The 16,208-nt window shown below is 32.9% G+C and overlaps 1 protein-coding gene across 4 annotated transcripts in view; it reads right to left on the minus strand.

Moving 5' to 3' along the window:
- Window positions 1–14,579, minus strand: part of LOC123673280 (phosphatidate phosphatase LPIN3) — a 340,332-nt gene extending 325,753 nt beyond the window's left edge. For 3 of the 4 annotated variants that reach the window (XM_045607773.1, XM_045607772.1, XM_045607763.1), the window contains exon 1: window positions 14,427–14,579. The gene's annotated coding sequence lies outside the window, so the exon portion shown is untranslated. Of the gene's footprint in view, window positions 1–12,793; window positions 12,868–14,426 lie in introns of all 4 variants that reach the window. The other variant, XM_045607769.1, reaches the window with a different exon arrangement.
- Between the last annotated feature and the right edge of the window lie 1,629 nt (window positions 14,580–16,208).

Consider the following 16,208-nt stretch of genomic DNA (forward strand, 5'->3'; position numbering starts at 1 on the left):
TCCAACTCCGAAAAATACAACTGAAATTAAACGTTTAATAGGTCTTGTCAGTTGGTATCGTCGTTTCATTAGGGATTTTTCATCTATTTGTTCCCCAATTTCAGATCTCTTACATGGTAGGAAGAAAGGACAACCGATAGTCTGTACTCCGGAAGCCGAAGTAGCTTTCACCGAAATAAAGTCTCGCCTAGTTTCTGCACCAGTGTTAGCCAGCCCTGATTTTTCAAAACCCTTCGTCATTCAGTGTGATGCTTCTGATACCGGTGTAGGTGCAATTTTATACCAAGAATGTGATGGCGTAGAGCATCCAGTAGCTTACGCAAGTAAGACACTTACAGCTTGTCAACGTAAATATACCGTCACAGAAAAAGAACTCCTAGCGGTCATTTTTGGTATCGAAAAATTTCGAAGTTATGTAGAAGGTACGAAATTCACGATAGAAACGGATCATGCTTCTCTTATACAGGGTGTTTCCTAAATATGCGGCAAAAATTCAGGGGGTTGTTCCTTGGACTATTTTAAGCATGTTTTGTCCTTGGATGATTTTTGAAAAACCTCTTTGTTTCGAAGATACAGGGCGAACAACATTTTTCATATTTTTAAAATTAATAATAGTTTAAATAAGAATGCGTACCGCACTGTGTTTACTAAGTAGGTACAATTTATTTTTAAATTTGTTTAACAACATTGCAATTACTAAAAACGGCCAGTTTTTTGACTAAAAATTGATAAGTGCAGATGGTAAAGGAATACAGATTAAACACGGTTTTCATTTGAATTCGTTTTGTGATGTATTAGCAATTAACATTTTATCTTTGACTATTATGAATCGCTATACAAACACCGAGATGACTGACATGCATTTCATTTATGGACTTGCTGATGGAAATTCATTAAAAGCTAGGAGGTTGTACATTGAACGATTTCCTGGGCGTAATATTCCTGACAGAAAATTGTTTCAAAATATTCATCAACGTCTGCATGAAACAGGCGCATTGAAAAAAATGGGGGGACCAGGAAAACCAAACACAGTAAGAACGGTGGAACTGGAAGAGAATGTGCTGGACATGATCGAAGAAGACCCTAGTACTTCTACTCGAAAAATTTCCAATACTTTGAATGTGAGTAATAAGACTGTTTGGAAAATTCTTAAAGACAATTTGTTATACCCATACCATATGCAACGCGTTCAGGCACTTATTCCTACTGATTTTCCCCCACGTATTGCATTTTGTCAATGGCTTTTAACCACATTAGTTCAAATTCCTCAATTACTGACGCTGATTCTTTTTACCGATGAAGCGAATTTCTCGAGAAATGCAATAAGAAATTTTCATAACAACCATGTATGGGCCGACCAAAAACCACATGAGGTAATTGAAGATCGTTTTCAACATCAGTTCTCATTGAATGTTTGGGTTGGTATTGTGGGTGACTGCCTAATAGGGCCGATATTTTTACCAGAAAGACTTACCGGGGACGTGTATCGCAACTTTTTAGAACAAACGTTACCTCTGTTTTTGGAGGATGTACCATTGGCAATAAGACATGCAATGTGGTTTATGCACGATGGTGCACCAGCGCATTTTAGTTTGGTTGCTCGTGAGTTTTTAACATTAACATACGGAGATCGCTGGATTGGAAGAGGTGGACCTCATTTATGGCCTGCTCGTTCCCCGGACTTAAACCCCTTAGATTATTTCCTATGGGGCCATCTAAAATCATTAGTTTATACCACTCCAGTAGAAAATGTGGAAGACTTGCGAAATCGGATCATTGCTGGGTGTAACTTAATAAGAAATGATCCTGGTGTTTTTGAAAGGGTTCGGCAGTCAATGAGGAGAAGATTGGATGCTTGTATGCTGGCTAGAGGTGGTCATTTTCAACAGTTTTTGTAGGTTGAGTTGAATTTTCATGTAATTTTTCATAATAAAATGTTATTATCTGAAATTTTGTTTCCCCTATATCTTCGAAACAAATAGGTTTTTCAAAAATCATCAAAGGACAAAATATTCTTAGAATAGTCCAAGGAACAACCCCCTGAATTTTTGCCGCATGTTTAGGAAACACCCTGTATATCTTCATAACCTTTCAAACCCATCAGGACGTTTGACTAGATGGGCAGTTAAACTTTCTCAATTCGATTTCACTATTAAACATCGAAAAGGTTCTTTAAACGTAGTGGCCGATGCATTATCTCGTTCGGTAGCTGATATATGTGTTATTGATGTTTCTCATTTTCAACCAGATAAGTGGTATAAATCGATGGTTAAGAAAGTTCAAAAGAATCCCGAACTTTATCCTTCATTTCGTGTCGAGAATGAAATACTTTATAAACATATTGTATCACGAAATACTATTGTCAGTAATTTGACCGATTGGAAAATTGTTGTGCCTTCAGCCAATCGACATGAGATTCTCCAATTTTATCATGATAAAGAAACTTCAGGTCATTTAGGGATATCTAAAACGCTAGCTCGAATATCTGAATTATACTACTGGCCAAAAATTAGGAAAGATGTGTATAAATATGTAAGAAAATGTCCTGTTTGTGCTGCGTGTAAAAGTTCAAATTTACCCCAAGCTGGTCACATGGGTTCTTACAAGAATATTAATTTTCCATTTCAATGTATCTCTGCTGATTTGTTGGGTCCATACCCAAGATCTAAAAATGGTAACCAGTATGTCTTGGTAGTTGTCGATTGGTTCACCAAATTCGTGTTAGTACACCCCATGTCAAAGGCTACCTCTAAGAGTATTCTCAAGTTCATAGAAAATAATGTATTTCTTATTTACGGTGTACCGCAGATTTTTATTGTCGATAATGGAAGTCAATTTGTCAGTAAAGAGTTCAAGAAGTTGATGGAAACTTATCGTGTTCAGAAAATTTGGTATAATGCTAAATATCATCCCCAAGTAAATTTCACGGAAAGAGTCAACAAAGTTATTGTAACCTCAATTCGGTGTTATATTCATGAAAATCATAAAACCTGGGATTCTTCTATATTTAAAGTGGCTCAGGCCATCAGGTTGGCAAAACATGATGTCACGGGATATTTTCCGGCTTTCCTTAATTTCGCTAGAAATATTCCCGTTACTGGAGATTTCTATGGAAAAATTTCTGATAATCGAAATAATACAATTTCTATATCTGAGAAGTCTCAACGCATTGATGATGTGCAGAAACTGCCCGAATTATTTGTAGATATTCGCAAGAAATTACATCAGGCCTATCTTAGAAATGCTCATCAATACAATTTAAGAAAACGGAAAGTAAGATTTTATATCGGTGATAAAGTCTGGAAAAGAAATGTAACTTTGTCTTCAGCGGCTAATAATTACTCTGCGAAATTAGCTCCTAAATATTTGCCTTGCATTATTACTAGGGTTGTTTCAGATTTGGTATACGAGCTTAAGGACGTGGATGGTAACGATTTCATTGTTTCTTATAACATAAGTTTTTTTTACTTTCCGGAAAGTATTCAATAATTAACTCATTTTTATATAATAGTTTATAATTTCTGTCAATTCCAAATTTCATACAATACTTTTGATACTATTTTTCTAAATTCAACCAGAACATTTTTATCTCCAACAATTGTACAAATCTAATTTCCTGAATTTTTCTCTCCACGCATGCTCAAGCAACCATTTTGATACGAAGAAGATTCCACAATTCCTGTACAAGTTTTTAACCAGGCTGCACTGAATCTGCATCCTGATCAAGGTTACACAGAAACCTTCATAAAATATTTGGACGAAATACTGCAAGTGCCGTTGAAGTGGGAGTTTCACTTCAGGCGAGCATCCACCAAATTGGAACCCGAGATTTGAATTTATTTTCACCACTTCGATCCAAGAGCAATATTCTGATATCAAGCAACTATCAAAATTGAGAAACAAGATCTACCAAGTGAGATATCAAAATTCATCTTTCGATAACCTACTTATTCCAAATTCTGTCTGGAGACCTAATATCCGAATTGTAAGATCAGTGAAATTTTCATCATTTGTAAATGTTCTGAATTTATTTTTTTTTCAGCCTTCAGCAATATTTTTTTTGTAAATTCTGAATTAATTTCTTTTTCTCAGCCTTCAGCAAATTTTTTTTTTAAATAGTTTTAATATATTTGTAAAATTTAATTCGTTTTATTTCTTACCACTAAGCAAGATCTCTCTTATCTATCTCCCGTTTCTCTTACTTAACTTCATTTTTATTTTATCATCTCTATTAATATTTTTTTTTGAGGAATTTCATTTTTATGAAATTTGGTTTACTTTAGTAAGCCTGGCGCCCAACAATTAATTAGTCAAGTTAACAAGTTCATTTGGTGCCCACACCCTCACCGTATCAACTGAGCAGCCGACAGGCATACGTGTGATTTAACTTTACAATTTGCATCAGATTCATTATCCAAATGAAGAAATGTAATATGATTTCTATTGCACTTTTTACACTGTGTCGGATACTTGCAGAAGGAACTGTTTATTCATGCACATTTTGCATATACCATTCGAATTCACAAAATTGAGTCGATCAAATGAAGATATGAGTTTGAATTTTGAACAATATTGTATTTTATGATCAAAGCTTTTACAAAACATGCATTTGTGAGTATTACCATTTGAAAAATTTGTCTCGGTTTTCCTATGAAATTCAGCACCTTTGGAAATATTTACCAAATTAACAGGTGCCTTTGATTTAAGAAATTTCTTTGGTTGAACTGATGGACATTCTAGAGCTGTAGCTCTAGACTCTAAGAAATCAATGAATTCAGTTAAATTAGGAAGATCTTTTGAATTTCTGGCAACCTGATATGATCTATTTGTATACAAATCAAGTTTTTTAGACAAATTGCATATAAGTAACATATCCCATTGTTTGACAGGTTGAGTTAAATTTTTTAATGAACTAATTTCTTGTTTAACTGAAGATATGAATTCTCTCAAATTGGAAGCTGTACCTTTTAGTAAAGGCCTCATATCAAGTAAAGAATTCACATGATTGCTTATTAAAATAATCGGATTATCATATCTTTTATTCAAAAGAACTAATGCTTCCTCATATGATTCATTCACCAATGGTAAATTATTGATAATTGAAAGAGCTTCATCTGTTAAAAATTTTTTCGAATAGAAAAGTTTCTCTACATCTGACAAGTTTGAATTATCATTGACAACGGCACGAAACAAATCCATGAAAGATTTAAAATCACTTAAATTATTTCCACTAAAATATGGAATGTCAATAGATGGTAATGACGAGCTCGGTGTTACATTATTAATAGTAGTAGATAATTGGTTATTCGAAATTTGACAATTTTTTAAAATTCGTTTCATATTTGAAGAGATTTGCAAAAATTTCGTTTCCATTTCGAACATATCTTCGTTATCCAATGGATCCAAGCTAAGAATTTCTAATTGAGTATTTTCATATTGTTGGAAAGCATTATTCAATCTTGTCTTTCTCACTTCCAAATCATCTTTAATTATTTCTAAATATATTTCAGAATCTAATAATTCTAAAATATAATTTTCAATTTTGGTTATTGTTCCCTTATAATAGGATCTTTGTGATTTTAATTTTTGAAGAGGCATAATGAAATGAATTCAAATACAACGATTAATCGCAAAAAGTTTTGAAAACGAAATATCACCAGGTTTTATGAACATAAGTTTTACTTATCTCTTCAGATTTTGTTATCTGGCAATCGCTGCAGATGTTATCTCTTTCCGTCTCAATGGAAATTTTTCGAATATTGTCTCCTCTTGAGATGAAATTTTTCTTTTGGGAAAAACTGGATTTTGTTGAAAAACAGGATTTTCTTGAAATCTTGAAATGATGAAGAATCAGCTCCAATCTTGCGGATGAAAATTCTTCTTGCTGAGTTGAAATTTCTCTCTTTGGAAAAACTTTATTTTGTTGAAAAACAGGATTTTCTTGAATCTTGAAATTATGAAGAATCCAGCTCCAATTTTGTGGACGAAAATTCTTCTTGTTGAGGTTGACGCCGATGACCCAAAATTGTAGAAGTCGTCGAAGTTTCCAAATTTTTATTGTACCGAAGTACAATTAATTAATTATTCTGGTTTAAGGCCCGAAAGGACCAATTTTATGTGCAAACCACTATTAGATTTGTGTGGTGCACATAAAGAAATTTTCTTGATTATTAATGAAAAGATTGATGAAAGTTTAGAAGTTTATTCGCTGAGTGTATATTACAAATTAAACTAAAATGATTATATGTGTACATACGTTGTGCAGGCACATGCGCTCTGCATGGTGATATTCATTACCATATATAGTATGGCCGAAAACATATTACTACGTATGTATAGGCTGGTCTATACAATATTTATGATCTTGAACATGCCGACGCCCGACAGAAATATTTATGACTGGATTACAACACGCTTGAACATAGCCATATTTATATTATTTCTTGCCTTAAAGTTTTGTTGATCTTGTAAATATTTTAAGTCTAGTACGCAAACTCTAGGGAAGGCTAGCAATATTTTAAATATTTCCAGATTACTCGACATCGCTCGTTACGAGGCGTATATATGTATACATGAAAACCGAGTTGTAATCTTTCGAATTATTTTGCCTGGTGCTCTACTATTTTTTCTTTTGAAATTTTTGGGCGCTCTTGCAGACCTTGTGCCCATGCCAAGTGCCACCTTTGCCACGCCCTAGATAGTAGATACGGCTATGATCGAATTTATTGTGGAGAAGAATTATGTTATTTTAGAATGAGTTCGAAGTCGAAGAGAAAACTAAAATGACCGTGTTCAAGTCGATATTCAGACCTGTTCTGTCGTACGGATGTGAAACTTGGAACACAACAAAGAGAATGAGGAGTAAACTACAGGCAGTGGAAATGAAATTTTTGAGAGGAGTGAAGGGGGTTACAAGGATGGACAGAAGGAGAAATGAGGACATAAGAGGTGAATTGGGGATAAAATCATTGGAAAGGTTTGTGGGTGAGAGGCAGTTGGGATGGTGGGGACACTTACATCGTATGGAGGAGGAGAGACCAATCAAACAAATATGGGAGGCAAAAGTCGAGAAAAAGGCAAAAAGGGGAAGACCGCAACAAACATGGGAGGATATGGTAGAAGAGGAAATAAAAAAGAGAGGGAAAAGCGTCAGGGAAGCTGAGATGATGACATCAAATAGGACAGAATGGAAGAAATTTATTGAGTCAAATTAGAATTATTTTTAAGTTATTGTTAAGATAGAAAATGTAGATAATGAAACCCATACACCGAAAGGTAACAAATGGGATAAAGATTATATATATATAGAATGAGTTCGATAAAACCGCTTTTTCATTTCAGGGTTAGTTTTTCAGTCAAATCAAGAGTACACAAGTCGATAGTTATATTAGATGGTTTCGTACATATTCTCAGAATTATTTTAGATTGGTGGGTGCAGTGAAAGCTGCTGCGAAAAAATTCGCCCAAAGGGGATATCATCAGAATTATATTCCTGGTTGGTCTCCTGAGATGCAAATGTTGTATGAGGAATATAAAAACCACCGACTACTCGAAAAGCGGAAGATTTATTGGAATCTATAAATACAGGTCGTAAGGAGAAATGAAATTGTGTTTTATCTAACATAAATTTTAATCATTCCAGAAAAGTTCCTGGTATGTTTTATGGAAAAAAAGTGAAGCTGCTCCTATTGTTGAATCTAATTCTAAAATTAATCCAGATGTGATTGGTCGCCGGCTCGTGGACGTTTCGAATTCAGTAAAAATTTACAGATCTAGGGTAAAAGAGATGAGAAAAAAATTTACATAGATTGAGGACATCGTTGTAGATGTTATTTCTCGTCCATTCAGTATGAAAGTGTTGATATCTGCAATTAAATGCACATAAATTAGAAAAGCTGCCGCTTTCGATGAAATGTACCCTGATTTCATAAAACATTTGGAGATAAAGGCATTATCTTGGCTTTTGTCCTTCTATAATGACATATTGTGTTCAGATAACTTTCCAAATGAATTTCGTAAAGCAAAAGTAATTGCTATTTTGATGTCTTCTGAGTGTTATTTTTTTTTAATCTTGGCAAGGTTGATCTTTTCAGGATTGAACCTTATGTTCGGGATGCTCTGCAAAATTGTCAGGGAAGTTTTAGGAAAAATAGAAATTGTTCTGATCAGGTTGTTAGTTCAACTACTTTCATTGAATCAGGTTTCAATAATAAGTTGAAAACAGGAGCTACCTTCGTGAAATTGTCTGCAGCTTACACTACAGTGTGGAAGGATGGTCTAATTAAAAAACTACATAATCATTTCAACAGCGGAAAATGATTCCTTTGATCGAAAACATGTTATTGATAGGAGACTTCGTATTTTCGTTGATGACAAAAGTAGTAGTTTCGAAAAGTTGAATAATGGACTACCGGTTGGTAATGGAGGATCGGTTTCGTCTACCATACCATCCAATTTAGACTTGTGCGACATCCCTGTTACCTTTTCTGAGAAATTCATGTATGTCGATGATATTTATCTCTTGTTCGTTCATATTTTGGAATCATTGGAAATACTTTAAATGAAGATTTTGAAATTATGGAAAATCATTTTCTTGAGTGACGCTTATGCCCTAATCCAAATAAAATAGAAATATCTTGTTTTCATTTGAATAATCAACAAAAATTCAGAAAATTGACTCCCAAATATCTTGGAATTAAACTTGATTATTCTTTGAATTTCAAGGTTCACTTGGAGAATTTACGTTTGAAATTGAAGTTTTTTTCACTGCTGAATACTGTTTGTTTCAATAGTGCTCATGTTCATAAAATTAATGCACAGCTGAACGTTTCTATGAGAATTATTAGTGGAACTATTAGATCTAAACCTTTGGAACGGTTACCAGTGCTATCACATATAATGGGTGACCACGGGAAGTATTTACATTTTGAAAACAGCAAAACGGTGTTAATTTTTTAAACAAAAAATTTATTTACTTTTCTGACATGTTTGTTAGGATATGCCATTTAATTTAACTTGCAAAAATAATGTCAGGAAGGTGACGGCCGTCTTCTCTGATGCAGTTTTCAATTCTGTTGAGGAAGGCAGAGGTCTTACGGACATCATGGAACTTGCTAGTGGGCAGATAGAAAGCCTACGGGAATATTTCAGAGATCAAGCAAGTACATCAGAGTTCTACAAAATACTGTGTGAAGCAGACGAATCAACACCTTTACAACTTCACAAGGAGCAATTTTCATTCAACCACCAGACAAACCAAGAAAAACTGGAAAGATGGAGAGAGAAGCCCTGCATGGAAGACATTTCAACGAGGTGAACCAGGATCATGTCGACATTGAAGCGTCGAACTATTGGCTCACATCAGGTGCAATGTACCCAGAAAAGGAAGGTTTTCTTTTAGCCATCCAAGATCAAGTGATCTCAACTAGAAATTACTGCAGGCATATCATAAAGGATAGAACAATTACTGACGATCGATGCCGATATGGGTGTCCAACAAATGAGACAATACAACTTATCACTGGAGGATGTCAAATGTTTGCAGGAAATGAATATAAAGAGAGACACGATGCAGTAGGAAAGATACTACACCAAGAATTGGCAACCATATTAAAACTAATTCGTTCTGAAAAAATGCCATATTACAAGTACCGACCGGAGACCATCCTGGGAAACGAACGCTATAAGCTGTACTGGGATCGTACAGTTTTAACTGATAAAACAGTCACAATAGACCAGATATATTACTAGTCAATAAACATCAAAAGACAGCATTACTCGTTGACGTAGCAATACCAAATAACAACAACCTGCGTCGAAAGGAGGTCGAAAAAATTTCAAAATATAGGGACCTCGAATTTCAGATAAAGAGCCAGTGAGGAATGATATGAACGAAAACTATTCCAATTATCATCTCAACAACTGGAATAGTGCCCAAAAATCTCAAGAGGAATATCAAGCAACTGGGACTTAGTGAGTATATATGTAATATAATGCAAAAATCTGTTCTTTTAGGTACTGCAAGGACGGTGAGAAAATTCCTAGGAAGCGAAGGACAGGTCCAAGGATCACGTGTAAGAGGACCAGAAGTTCGACGAGAACCAGGGGTACCACGAGGACCGGACACGACCGAGCTCTACCCTTCTAATATTTTAAATATCTGGGATTGAGTGGATGTTCCTCTAGCGAGGAGTGAGAAGCCGACGGCGAGGAGAAATCCTACGCGTATAGGCAAAAGTCGGGAATAATAATAAAATGGTTTATTTTGTAAGCTACAGGGTATAAACATATGATCACAGAGGCGTGAGCCTGTACGTGACTTCTAAATAATCAAAATATAATGCAGTAGCCAGTATCCAAATAAATTCACAAATCAAGATCAATTTCTTTTGACATATTTCAATAAAAATATAAAAATCAACAAAAACTCAATAGCACAGTAATGATCAAGTGATCAAATGATAAGTGCCCATTTTATAAATACAATAATATATCATAAACTCAGGGGCGCACTCATTCGGTCAGTTCCACTATCAGCTACTCGGTCATCAAATAATACTGCATCAAAAAGCTCATTCTCTATTTCAAGTTTTATCAACTTATTTATATGGAGGAAGGTTGCATTTGGTAAGTAATTTATTCATTCCCCTTTTAGCAAAAATCAGCGATAAATGGTGAGTGTTATTGGGGATTTATTATTGAATTAAAATATCATCTGCCCTTGTCAATTACCCAATTTTTCAATCTTGTTTTCTTCTTAATGAGTGTTCTGATGTTTTTCAATTCTTTTGGAACAGCGGCATAAATTCTTGGGGCCAGATAGGCAAAGTATCTTTGGCCTATACGTTTTCCTGCTCTTGGAGTAAGGTATTGATTCGTTTTGTTCCGTGTTTCATATTCGCACTCAGTTAGTTGGAGTTGAATTATTTGTTCGCTTATGTCATTTAATAGCTGCTGTACATTGCTTCAGAACATTCATTAGAAAAATTATTAGAGAAGATACTGAAGGAAAACCAAAAAAATAGTGGACAAAGAAATATGGGTAGATTGGCCACAGAATTTACTAGTGGAAAATTTGATGGAAAAAATGCAAATGCAGAGCAATGGTTAAGAAGTTTTGAAAAAGAATATGAAAGATTCGAAATTGATGAAAATTGTAATAAAATAGAAATTTTAAAATCATTTATGGAAAAAGTTGCTGCAGATTGGTATGATTGTACTCTATTGAAACTCAGCAGAATGGAATGATTGGAGAGAAAATTTTTGTAAGACTTTCTCATGTAAAGGTTGGTCTCCAAGAAGATATGCAATAGCATTTAGATATCAAGCAGGCTCACTATTAAAATATTCTATGAAGAAGGAAAAATTACTATTACAAGTAAGAAAAACTATGGATAGTGATACGCTTGTTGATCTTATTGCTTTGGGTTTACCCAACTTCATATTAGACAAAATTGATAGAGAAAAAATAGTAAAATCTGAAGATCTACATAATGAATTAAAAATAAATTAGAACATTTAACCATGAAAAAAAATTCAGAAGTCAAAAAGTTTAAACCTGACTTTAAAGGAAAAACAGAAAAAATACCTTGTAAAATATGGAAAGATAATAACAAAGGAACAAGATTTCATCCCGAAATGGAATATTGGTTTAAAGACCCAGAAAAGGAAGGTAACAAACTGAGACAAGTAAATAACTTAACTTTAGATGTAGAATTAAGTACTGATGATACAAAAAACTAATCGTGCCACCATTGATTGAACTCCAAATTAGGTTGAATGATATTTTGGAAATACCTGCAATATATGATCCAGGATCTAATATATCATTGATGAATGCTAAATTGATTAATGTAAAGACAAAAAATAGTTATAAAAAGAAAATTAATTTGAGAACGATTAATGGTGTTCATGAAACAGATGGTATGGTAAAATTGAAAATAAAAATATTAAATATAGAAAAATATGTAAACGTGTTCATAATCAATAATGAAAATTTTAAGTACAATTTCCTCATAGGCCTAGATTGTATTCAAAAATTTAAGTTGATACAAAATAAAAGATCAGAGATAGAACAAAAAGATTCCGTATCTAATAAATTAATGAATGACTATCATATTAATTTTAATGAACATGTAGAGGTAGATACTTTTAATATTTCAATGAATCATTTGAATAATAGTGAAAAAAAATCATAACAGATTTAGTAAACAAATATAAAAATATTTTTGCTAAAGATAAGTACGATATAGGTACCGTAAAAGACTATGAAGCAAGAATAGATCTCATAGTAGATAAATATTGTAGTAAAAGGCCTTATAGATGTACAATTGATGACAAGAAAGAAATAGAAGAACAAATATCTCAATTACTTGAAAAAAATTTGATATAAGAATCATATAGCCCTTTTGCTGCCCCGGTAACTTTAGCCTTTAAAAAAGATGAAAATAGAAGATCAAGATTATGCAAAGATTTTAGAGATTTAAACAAAATATTAGTCCCTCAATCACAACCGTTCCCATTTATAGAAGACTTAGTAATCAAAACAAGAAACTACAAATTTTTTCAAAGCTTGATATTAATTCTGCTTTTTGGTCAATCCCTTTACGAATTGAAGATAGAAGAAAAACGGGATTTGTAACCCAAGAAGGTCACTTCCAATGGACTTGCCTACTATTCGGATTAAAAACATCTCCGGCTATTTTCCAAAGAATTCTTAGTAATATAATAAGAAAACACAAATTAACAGATTTCACAGTTAATTATACATGGTGAGTCTTTGACTTGTACTTACTTATAGGGTAATTCGGATTATACATACATCAATGTACACCGAAATTTGAATCCTCAGCGACGCCCAGGCAACATCTAATAGAAAAACTAAATGCAATATCATTTGAATTATTTACCAATAGAGTTCAGTTTCGAAAGTCACCCTTACAAATAGCATATTCTGAAAGAGGAATGCCTCATGACCCCAAAACGAATAATCTAACAGATATTTTCTGTTCAAATCCAACAAATTAATTTAATAATGTAATGCTACGCTATCAGAAAGTGTTGCTAGGAAATTATGGATTTTATTTCAGGCTAATCTTATCTCTATAGTCTCTATGCAATCCATATCTGAAGACTGTAAAAGCTCCAAAGAATGTTTTCTAGAGATATTGAATCGTGAAAATTGATTTAAAATTTGAATTTATATTTGGAAACTACCATGTAACCCACAGAAAATCGATTATTTCACAAGGGAAATTTCCCATTGCTATACAGATCCATGTCTGAAATTTTCAAGTGTTCCAGTAAATATTACAAGAAGAAATCAGAACACATCTGAAGACCAATAGTAATGACTTTTGGTTGTTTCCGCAAATCTGTTTGCTTTAATTGTTTAATAATCCTGGTTAAATGTTCATAATTAATTCTGTAGCAGGCAACTCATTATAGTTTTCTGTCAAAGACCTAATCCAGAGAAAGATACTTCTTTAATCACTAATGGTACAGATGAAACTATTTGAAGTTTAGACCCAAAGGCAAAGTTTAAAACCTATTAATTAAGAAGTATTGCTTGAAAATTGCTTCATACAATCATACAATACCAGTTGAAATGCAGATAGTTGAAATCACTTTGTTTTATTTAGTATTTATCAAACAATTTCAATCAAGTCAATGCTCTATTGTTGATTTCAATTCACCTTCCTAATAACACCTCAATCTTCAGATATTACCTGATGAAGAAAATCTCAAAATGAACCTTCTTTTAGATGAGAGAAAAAATGAGAAAGACGTGAATACACAGAATAGAATAATTTCAATATTGTTGAAAGAATGCCGAATCTAACGTTGCAATTTAAATCTCTATTATTATTGTTATATCTTGAAAGATGAATAAACTATAATAGTTATTATTATTGCTACTTCGGGGTTGTATTTCATTTCAATAATAATCTATTACATGTTAAATATAAGTTCACAAAAACTTGACTATTTAGTTAACCATACTGAAATGTTTATATTAGCGTATTATATTCTCCAAAGGAAATCAATACATCAAGTAGTCCCATTTGCAAGTGAAACATTTCACCTACAACCAAAAATACTTTTAAGATTGAAACATCTTAATAAACTGAGGTTCTCTACATACAGATATAATTTTTTTCATTGGTCATCTTATTTTTATCAGCTTATAGTAAAAAAGTAACATAACAAAAAAGTATTAATGGATTCGAAACTATATATTGGGAATAAAGGCACTGTATCAGTTCAAGGTAAAATCAATAAAATATTCTTATCTTCTACAGAGGAAAGGTTCTGAAAAAAGAATTCGTCAAAAGTATTGATTGCAATCAGCTGTTTGTGAACTGGATTAAGATGATAAATGCATTCCTATCTTAGATGAACACAAAAGAATACTTCTTATAACATACCGTTTTGTTAAGGAAATGTTACTGCTAACTTTCGAGATGCCAACTATTGTTTAAAACTGTTTATTTAGTTTGAACATAACACAATGGACCAAAGTCACTCAATATTTCACAATTTTAAATTGACAACTACTTAGTAGTTCAAATCGCAAGTATTGTCAAATGATGGCTAGAACCATAGACTATATAGTTTTATGCCTAGAATACAGTAGCTCTCAAATACACAAATACTTGGATAATAGGCATCAAGGCATCTGAAATTCTGAAAATAAAAAAGCAGCGCCAAGTTGAGCAGACGTAGAACGATAATAGTTGACATTAGAGTGTATTGTTGTATTAGTTGTGTGTGTATCATTAAAATTTGATTTTATCAATTTTGAGCATTTTAAGTCCTTTTATTCCTCTGAGGTTCTTGCATTTTGCTTTGTTTTTGTGTGATATTCTACAAATATTTATATCCTTTCAAAATCATTTCAATAGTTATGAGTCGTTCGAATCGCTATTGTTCAGTTCCTCAGTGTTCTTCCTGGGAAAAAAAGTTCAAATATCAAGTTCCGTGCTCTCCTTCAAACTGGTAATAAATATCGTGTCTGGGTGGAAGTAAGATGTCTAAAAACATGGTGAATGCACTTGTCAATTTTTGAATGGAATGACATTCGACCAAATTGAAAATATTAGTTTTATTTCGTGGCGGCGCCGCAATGTCATACCCTCAGAACAGGAAGAGGAATGGAAATCGCCTTGTAACTGAAGCATTTGTTTTGATTCCAACATTCGTAGCTCCTTGTCTGGCCGGCGTCTATGGCAGTGGCGTAACATATTTTGATTTATTTCGAAATAATCAATTGTTGGTCGAAAATAGTTTAGAGTGTGTTTTATTTATGAAAATTCTTAGCCATTGTGAAGTTAGGAAAAAAAGATTTCTGATAATTATTAAACATAAATACGGATAAAATCTTTTTTGCTGTATGAATTTCAATTTAACACTCAAATTATTATTTTCCATTTCTTAAGATGTGAAGGGCATTCGGAAATCGCAGGAAATCTTTTTTTCTGTTGCATTTTCTCATATAAAATATTTTCTGTAAATTTCTCAAGAATCTGATTTCACGATTTATTCAACAATGAATGGCAGGATAAGCTGGTGGATTTTAATTGAATTTATTCAACTTTTTCAAAACATAATAAACTAGTGAAAACTTTTTTTCATGAACAATGATTTACTGAAAATTTGAGTTAAATTGTCTCAGGCCCCATTTTGTATTTTCAGAAAAAAATATTTGATTAAGCACTAGAGTTACTACTGAAATAATGAAAGAAAAATAATAAGGGCAGCCCCTCACAGAGAAGGGAAATAATATTTGAACTGTTGAGAATTTGTGGAACAGGGGCCAAAGCATTTATGTGTAGCGATAGCTTCATACGATTAATATATTTTATTTGGTTGGAATCAAGTTGAAACATGACAAAATTATGTAATATTGCTACTTTCATAAAATAAATAAAATTACTGACAAAAATCCAATCTTTCTCTAAAACATAAAAATCATTATTTGCAATTTCATGTCTTTTTTTCTGCTTTTATGGGTACAATAATATTCTCAGCAAATATATATGTACATATAATATACAGGGTGTGGCGTAATTAATGGATAATCCTGTACTGACGAATAGGGGAGGTCATAGCCGACCAGAAAATGTAAAAGTTATGTTCAGTAAAAATATCATAGTTTTTGAGATATCGGACAATTTCAAGTGCACCTTTATTCACTAATTTCAATGCTG

The sequence above is a fragment of the Harmonia axyridis genome, chromosome 1 (assembly GCF_914767665.1).
Source record: "Harmonia axyridis chromosome 1, icHarAxyr1.1, whole genome shotgun sequence".
NCBI lineage: Eukaryota > Metazoa > Arthropoda > Insecta > Coleoptera > Coccinellidae > Harmonia > Harmonia axyridis.